We start from the raw sequence: 9,205 nt of genomic DNA on the forward strand, positions 1-9,205 counted from the left end.
GCCTTACAGTTGTATCTCATGGAGGCATTTCCTCAACTGAAGCTCTTTTCTCTGTGATAACTCCAGCTGTGTCAAGTTGACACAAAACTAGCCAGTACAATTGATCCCTTGTCAACTTGACACACAAACATATCACTAGTAAGCCTCAACCCTTATTTCTTATTCATCCCCAAGATCTAAATAACTTTAAAAGTCCCCCAGTCTTTGCAAATTCTTAAATTTCAATCTCTCTTAAAATCCAAAGTCTTTACAATTAAAAGTCTCTTAATTGTTCCACTAAAATACTTCATTCAAGAGGGAAAAATATCAGGGCACAGTCACAATCAAAAGCAAAAATTAAACTCCAACTGTCCAATGTCTGGGATCCAACTCACGATCTTTTGGGATCCTCTAAGGGCTTAGGTCACTTCTCCATCCCTGTCCTTTATAGCACACAACTTGTCTTCTAGGCTCCAGCTGCCTGTACTCCAGTGCTGCTTCTGTTCTCGGTGGTCATCTCATGATACTGGCATATCCAAAACGCTGTTGTCTTTACTGTAACTAGGCTTCACCAATAGCCTTTAATAGGCTGCCCTCATGGTGCCAAGCCTAAACTCCTTTTCATGAGCCCTTCAGTCCTGGGCTATCAATTGCAACTGAGGCTGCACCTTCACCAATGGCCTTCCATGGCCTCTCACAGTGCCAAGACTCAGCTTCTCTGCGTGACTCCTTCATGCCTTCAATACCAGTACCACCTGGGTGACTCTTACACATTACCAAGTCCAGCCGCAGCACAAGGTACAACCTTGGCTATCTCTGGAACACAGCCTCTTTGTGTTTTCAGAAAACACTTCCCAGAAGATGTCACCTCAATGATGCTTGTCTCTTCTTAATCACCGCTAATTTCTTAGCTCCAGATAACCAACATCAATAGTCCCAGTAAGGCCAAGTTTTTAACTTTAGTAGTTCTGATATCTTGTTAATCACAGCTTATTCTTCAGCCCCAGCTAACCAGAACCACAGAATAGTCACAATCCAAAATAGCAATGGCCCTGAAAAGAGTCTTTAATTTTCCCTCTGAAATTTCACAAGCCAGGCCTTGATTTTCTGCACTGTTCTCAAGTTCCAAGATCCTATACAACACCTCACAGAGTTCTTAACACTGAATAGATCTTCTAGCCCAAAGTTTCAGTCCTTCCACAGTTCTCCCCAAAACATGGTCAGGTTGTCACAGGAGTACCCCACTATGCTGGTACCAATTTGTCTTAGTCAAGGTTTCTATTCCTGCACACATATCATGACCAAGAAGCAAGTTGGGGAGGAAAGGGTTTATTCAGCTTATACTTCCATACTTCTGTTCATCACCAAGGAAGTCAGGACTGGAACTCAAGCAGGTCAGGAAGCAGGAGCTGAGCAGAGGCCACGGAGGGATGTTACTGGCTTGCTTCACCTGGCTTGCTCAGCCTGCTCTCTTATAGAATCCAAGACTACCAGCCCAGAGATGGTCCCACCCACAAGGGACCTTTCCCCCTTGATCACTAATTGAGAAAATGCCTTACAGTTGTATCTCATGGAGGCATTCCCTCAACTGAAGCTCCTTTTTTCTAAAAGTGATAACTCCAGCTGTGTCAAGTTGACACAAAACTAGCCAGCACACTCCTAGTTCACAGGTTGGGAATTTGATGCTTAACTTGTAACACTGATGTAACATTGGCCACATTCAAAAGAAAGAGAGGTGAGGAGCAGCATTTTAACTAACCATGAAACATTCCCACTGACCATGGGACCCCTTCACTCACTACAGAGAACTCTCACACTCCCCATGGGGTGCTCTCACTTACCATAGTGCACTCTCATTCACTATAGGGCACTGTCACCAAAGGGCACACTCACTTACAATGGCGTGCTATCACTTACCATATGGCACCAACACTCACTGTCTGTGACCCTTACAATCTATGGGGTACCTTCACTCGCTGTGGAGATATCCCACTCACTGTGGATACCCACACTCACCATAAGGACACTCATACTTACTATGGGACACCTCAAGGATATGGCTGCTGCAGGAGAGATGGGGGTGTAATATTTGCTGTAGTAATGCATTTTAATATACCTCTTACTGAAGTACTGGAAATGGGTAAAGATGTATTCCTTGTTAAGTTTGTAGAGAGCACCTGATACACTATGGGGCAGGTAAGTTGCCAGTTTAAATAGGTATCCAGTGGCATCCTTCATGAATTAAGAATAGTTTGAAAGGAGTGATTAAATGAACCAAACAGACATTGGGCAGGGTAGAACATCCTGGTGCAGGCAGGGGAGCCCAGAACATTTATACAGTCCTAAGGAGTACTTTTTCTAGGAGTGGGGGGAGGAGGATGTTCCTAGAGATTATGAATAAGTTGAGGTGGAAGCAGCTACTTAATGAATAGCTTTCCTTTTAGGACATTGCAAGAGTGTAGTGATTTGGATGAGAATGGCCCCATTAGGCTGACATATTTGAAGGCTTGGTTCCCTGTTAGTAAATCTGTTTGGGAAGAATTAGGTGGTGTGGTCTTGTTGAAATAGGTGTGCCCTTGTCATTGCAGTTGGGCTTTGGGATGTAAGAAGACCATGGAAGGGCCCAGTCTCTCTCTTTGCCTGCAACTTGTGGCTCAGTTGGGAGTCATCCGCTGCTTCTACAGCACCATGCCTGCCTGTCTATTGCCATCTCTGTCACGATGATAAGGGACTAACTCTCTGAAACTGTAAGGAATTAAAAGTTTCATTTCATAAGTTGCCTTTGTCATGGTATTTCATCGAAGAAAGAACTATAGCTAAGACACGGGGCTTAAGTTTAGTCTTAATGGAAGGGGACACTATCGAAAAGTTTCAAACACGCACATGGCATGATTATGTGCTAAATGACAAGAAAGATGTCTCAAAGAATCTCTGTGGTTCGTGTTAAGAGTACCTCTAAGGCAAGGAAGGCTGTGGAAAGAGTTTAGAAAGCATTTATCAGTTGGACTTATAAGTTCATTGCAGCTGTCTGGAACATAGAAAATTTGGATATGCTTTCATGGTAGAGCCAATAGAATCCACTGGTAGATAAGATATTCGCCTGATGAGATAAAATAAGCCCTGAATCCCTACAAGGTTTCTAGCCCTTGTCAGTGAGATAAAAAATGGTTTTGGTAAAATTAGATTGGTGAAAGAAACAAATAGCAGTTCAGTTTTGGATATGTGTGTGAGAGGGCTCTTAGGTATTCAAGTGGAGATTGTCACACAGGTAGCTGTAGATACATATTTCAAGCGCACCGATAAAATTCAATCCAGGCTGGAAGGATAAATTTGAAATTCATTAGCCCACATCAGTATTTATAGAGCATGTCCTGGTCTTTTCACCAAGGGGATGAGCTTTGGTAGGAAGAGAACCAGAGGTTATGTGGAGGGCACGAGGGAAGATGGAAAGTGGCCAATATTAAATACCGTTGGGAGGCTAGGATGAGGAATAGTGAATGACAGATAGACACAGAAATATGCAGCTCAAGAACAGTTCTGGTGGCAAAGTCTGCATGGAAGGTGGATAAGAATGGATACAAGAGGGGAGTGGGCTAAGGGGAATCAACAATGTATAGACAACTCTTTGGGGTGGTCTGTGCCAAGGTGAGTACAGAAATAGGTTAAAACAAACAGAAGCAGCATAAAGAAAGTTTCATTTGCAGTAAGAGAGAAACCATGGTTATGTACTGATGGAAGAATCCATAAGTGAAAACTGATGGTGCAGGGGAGCAGAAGAGAATGATATGGAAGTAATACGGGAGCCAGCAAAGGAACTAGGGAATGAGCTTTTTCCGGCTCTTAGTCCTGACATTCCTTTCCCTAATAGGGATATTCACTCCATTATCATGCTCTCTCCTGTGTAGTGATTGCATTGCATCCTGCCGTCATTTCAGACCCACCATTAGCATTAGTGTTTTCTCTACTGTCATCTATCATTCCTCTACTCAGGAGTCACAGTACCAGGACATTCTTCTATTTCATAAATAGGAAACGTTTGGCCATTTCCTGTGTTTTCCTTTGGTGCCCAGAGAAGACCACAATGAAACAAAATTAGGTTCCTGATGCTAATGCTAGCCCATGGGGTGATAAAGACAAGCTCTCTTCTGTGGTCCTAGTGAGGCACATTGATCATGGGAGAGAGAGAGAGAAGTACAATGGGTTACTCTGCAGGTTTTAATGAGAAATGGGTTAGAAGAGGGCTGTTCTATCAGAAGTAAAGTGTGTATTGCGGGAGCAGTTAGTGTCACTACTGGCTCCAGATTTCTGCTAAAGGCTTAAACCAACCAACCAACCAACCAACCAACCAACCAACCAATCAATCAAATTGTTATCTGAATTGTATCTACAGCCATCCACATGGCAAAAATGGGCTTTGAGCTTCCAAAGCCAAGGACTGTCTATCTTATATACTCCAATGTATAGACAGTGATCTAGAACATAACATCAGGTTAGTTAGCACTTGCCAATTTTCTACTGGAGGTTCACCTAGGAGCTGTCAGCCAATTGGAAGAGGTTTCAATTTTCAGCCTCATCTTTAAGACAAGTAGGAGAAGAGCAAAGAAGTTATGTGGAGTGAGTCCATCCTGACCTTCAGTATCAAGCAAGTGCATCTTATGGAGGAGGCAGTCTGACCTTCCTCATTGACTGACAGTTCTCACCCTGTCCACTCAGTTCATACCTAGCCGGTGGTAGTCAAGCTCTCTGAATATTTGTGAGGCTGTAGTGACTGGTACCGTGTCAGCAACTTATCTCCTGGCACCTCCTATCTCTTACTATATAATCTCTCTGCTGCTGCTGCTGCTGCTGCTGCTTTCCTGTCCCAAGTCGCTAACTGGCTCCTGAATGAGACACTTCCCTTGTCTCATTTTGGCTGAGAGCTACAGAGAGGGATGCCACTGTTTGTGTCAGAAAGAAACAAAACTGGAGCTATGCTCAGACACTCACCAGTTAACCTGATTCCTGGTGGCTATGCTGATCTTGAGGTCCAACAAGTGCTTACTTCTGTGTCTTTGAGTCAGAGCTTCTGACTTCTCCATCTATCCATTTCAGAATTATTCTGTTGGTTGACACCTATTGCTCTGACATGTGAGAGCTTTGCTCATCTCTAAAATGCACACACCTCAGAAAGATAATCAAGGAATATTTTAGAAGCCACCACCACTTCTGTGAGTGACTAAAATATATGACAGACCTAGAGGGTTGTTTATAGCATAGAAGATTCTCCTGTAGGAGACAGAAAGAAGGAAAGGAGAGACCAGAGAGCCTCAATGAGAGTATCTCCTCACAGAAATGCTTTTGTTGTCACTATGCTGAAGAGGGACTGTTCCCCACACCTGTTGAACTCCTAGTCTTCAACCCTCCTCACACGGCAACGCCAAAAAGGCCTTCAGACACCAAATGACACTCTCGTCAACAAGCTTGCATTGCAAGCCCACATTTTGACAACACGTTTCCCAAATTTAGTCCCCTAATCCACTCCCAGAATATATTATGCTTTGCACCCAGCAGATGGATTAAAAACTAAATCTTCTGCTTGTTAGGAAACCAACCAGAAACCAAAAATACAAACACAGACACCCCTGTAGGTATTTGTGCCATGCTGGGGGTGGATGGAAGGACCCTATAGTGTTTACTCTAGGGAGGTGAGAACCGCCATAGGAATGTGTGGGAGGCCAGCACATTCCCTGTGTTCCAAATAGGGTGCTGGGAAATCAGATGCTTTCTACAAATTCTCTAATTTCTTGATGTGAGTTTATTTGTACAGGTGAGTCTGTGTGGTTTAGTGATGGTTCACACACAGGCCAATACATCTGTTGTGAGGTGAGAGATCAATACACCACTTATATATGACGGGCTTGTCTTATGAGGACTCAGAGATTCGATCAGGGAATGGAGATGACAACCCAGATGTGGAACCAAGTAAGTCCTGGCCCAGAGCTTGCCTCTTCCAGATGGTTTTCCTGGGGCTCTTGTGGGTCTGCAGGCTTCCTCCCATCCATTTTTTTTTTTTGGAGTCCTAGGCTTTCATTGTGCCAGGAAACATCTCATTTTCTCTCTGTGTTTAAAATAGTCTGAGATTTTAGCAAATATATACTGCTTTGAAGGCAGCCAGGAAGGAGTGATAAATCAGAGAAAGTCAGCAGGGTCACGAAGAGGAATGTATGGAGAATATAAGAGAACACCCCAGGAGCTGGGGTCATCAGAGGAGGTAGAAATTATCTCAGGAGGTGCCTGAGAAAATGTTTGAATCCCTTCCCCACTGTCTTGTTTTCTTCTTATCATTGAAAAATTGCTCCGAATGCAATAAAAACAAGGTGTTCTAATTAAACAGATTTGTTTACATGTTGTGGCATGAAAAACTAATTCAATCTGATATACTGTACTTTCTTGCTGTACTTTTTCTTCTTCCCTTTATATAAAACTGCCCATTTTTAAATAGTACTGTACTTAAGCATCTTAAAGAGGATCCTTGATTAAAAGGATGTGAGCAATTTCCTACTTCCCACAGGTTTCAAAGTATTGTGTCAACAGGCAGAGAAAGGGAAGAATTGTGGGTAAGGACACTTCTTGCATTTAATTTGTGTGATGTGTGGCTAGACTGGGGTTTCTCATGTGCTTTCCTTTATAGTCAAAACAAAGAAGCCTACATTCTGGAAGCAAGTGGTAGCTCAACCCTGGGACATGAGAAATCAGAGTCTATTAGTGCACATCTCAGGAGTACTTTGGCCCCTACACACTAGAGTCCTATGGTGGCTTGGTAGAGTTCACAGAGAAGAGAATTATTGGAGGAACAGTGTGCTGTATTCACAACAATGATGATTACAACCACAAGAAAATAAACCACTTAGTGTTAACAATATGATTACTAGATAATATTCTATCGAGGAACAATAAAGGTGAAACATGCCATCCTCTGTCAGGCAATATGGAGACAGAACCTAGCTTTCAAGCACCCAGAGTTCTTTATCAGGAATCTTTGTTTGGGGAAAGGGGTCCGGCTGGTTTCTCATCACTCCTAAGTCCTTAGAGTTGGTCACACCCAGCAGCATCAGAGAACAAAGCGTCCCAGTCTGCAGATTCCTTGTGTGTTGGGCACTGCTAGCATGTCCATATCTGTGATGTGAACAGAACAGGGTATCTTGGCACTGCTGTGTCTTCCATGATGTAGACATAGGACTTTTTCATTCTGACCATTGGGCCTTCATATAGGATATCTCTCCATCTGGAAAGCCTTCATCTACCCTCTCATCTCATGCAAACATAATTTATTCATTGTTTCTCACAATATCTCCATTTCTCCATCTTTAGTTTCTATTGTATTTGTGATAAATTTTCATGTCATTTCTGTTCTTTCATGGTTCTAACGGTGAACTGCTTTTACTTAGTCTGGTCCATAGTGGGGATGGTGTCTTCTTTTTTCTGTTTTTTTTTTTTTTTAAACAACACTTCATGTTATGCTAGAAAGACACAGTTTATTGGAAGAACATCTTTTGAGTTTTATAAGGGTAATCATTGAGAAATTCTCTTGCCTCTCTCCATACTACTCTAGTCTTTTGTCTCTCTCCATGAGTGTTTAATGGACATGTCTGACCCAATCCCAAGGTGTCTTAAGCATGAATATGGTAGAATTGCTCTGAAGCATTACATTGTTGGTGGACAACATCCTTACCTCTAATTGACTATTGGTTAGGGGTTTGTGAAGGGAAGTCTGGAGATCTGAGATAATCACTGGGCCTCCATCATCCCCCAGCCTCAGCTCTAGGGGAGATCCTATGTTTCTTTTCTTATCTCCATCTTGTCTCTTTTCTACACATTTGCACTCCCACCATCCAGAGACTTCAAGAAATCCCAATATAAAATCTTGAGTTAGTGCTGAAGATAAAAATGGAGAAATGCTTCTGCTCCAACTCTCTTGAAGCAACGGTGGAAGGTTCTTCTGGGCTTCTGTAGGCTACATCTGTAGAGTGGGACAGTGATTCCCAAAATAAAGACCAGGCAGACACTGATGTGTGAAAGATGCAAAACAAGTCCTTCCAGTTCCCCTACAACAGCTCATATCTGTATGTAGGATCTGGAGAGGGTGTTTCTTCCTGGCATCCTAGATCCACAAAACCATGCATTTAATGGCTAGGCAAGTAGTTCTGCAAAAACCAGTGTTCTAAGCTCTTTTGGAGGCTCCTGAAATATGCCCCTCATATTGGTCTCCCAAGTGTTACCTTTTATTTTTGTTTTGGAAGTTAAGTAAATGCTTTTATTTCTTCGTGTCTCCTACTGGGTCACAGCTTCTTATCCCCTTATCGGCTCCATTAATGGTGCTCAAACAAGTGTCAGTGTATAGAAAGATGAATCATTAGAGTCCAGTTTGGAGTTTAATCAAAGGGTTTTAACCTGACATTTTTTCAAAGCCTCTGACACCATGGTCAAAGCATCACTATTTCTGAACCCAAGATTCTAAACTTGCTAACCTGGGGAAAGATAAAAGTTATTGAACCTGGAAAGATAGCTCAGTAGTTAAAAGGACTTCCTGCTCTTGTACATGAGCTGAATTCAGCATCTACATCAGACAGCTTACAACCACCTGAAATTCCAGCTCTAGGCATACAACACCTTCTAGGCTTCATGAGTACCTGCAACCCACTTGGGTATGTACACACAGATACAGACAGACACAGACATAGACACATGCACACATGTGTACACGCACACATATACACTGCTCCTATTTTAAAGAGAATGAGAGTAGCTCTCTATGTTAAAGAACATCCTTTATCTCACCAAATCACAACACAAGGAAGTCCAGCCTTACACATGAGGTTTTGCATCCAGACTTGGAATCTGGACCACTGGCTTTGTGATTTTATTATCAGACCTAGGGTTGTGTCCAAACAGATGTGTTCCATGTGATATGTAGATTGGCTGGTAACCTGCTCTCTCTAGTAGGAATGTTTCTTATCTGTAGGTTCTTTAGAGTTCTTGGTGATGGATGCCATAGACAGCTTAGAGGGAGAACGAGGGAAATTATCTTTCTTATAGCCTTTTCTCTAACTGAATTGCTAATTGTCTTCCAAGACATAGAAGGGGACCAAATAAACTCTCAAGGATGTGAACATTTAAGGGAAGGTCACCTCATAATGTGTATTTGTGTGTGTGTGTGTGTGTGTGTGTGTGTGTGTGTGTGTGTGTG

The 9,205-nt window shown here is 42.6% G+C and overlaps 1 long non-coding RNA gene across 2 annotated transcripts in view; it reads left to right on the forward strand.

Annotated features, from left to right (window-relative positions):
• Nucleotides 1–9,205, forward strand: part of LOC115029844 — a 91,952-nt gene that overhangs the window by 72,093 nt on the left and 10,654 nt on the right. The window lies entirely within an intron of this gene.

Source organism: Mus caroli, chromosome 18 (genome assembly GCF_900094665.2).
Source record: "Mus caroli chromosome 18, CAROLI_EIJ_v1.1, whole genome shotgun sequence".
Lineage (NCBI taxonomy): Eukaryota > Metazoa > Chordata > Mammalia > Rodentia > Muridae > Mus > Mus caroli.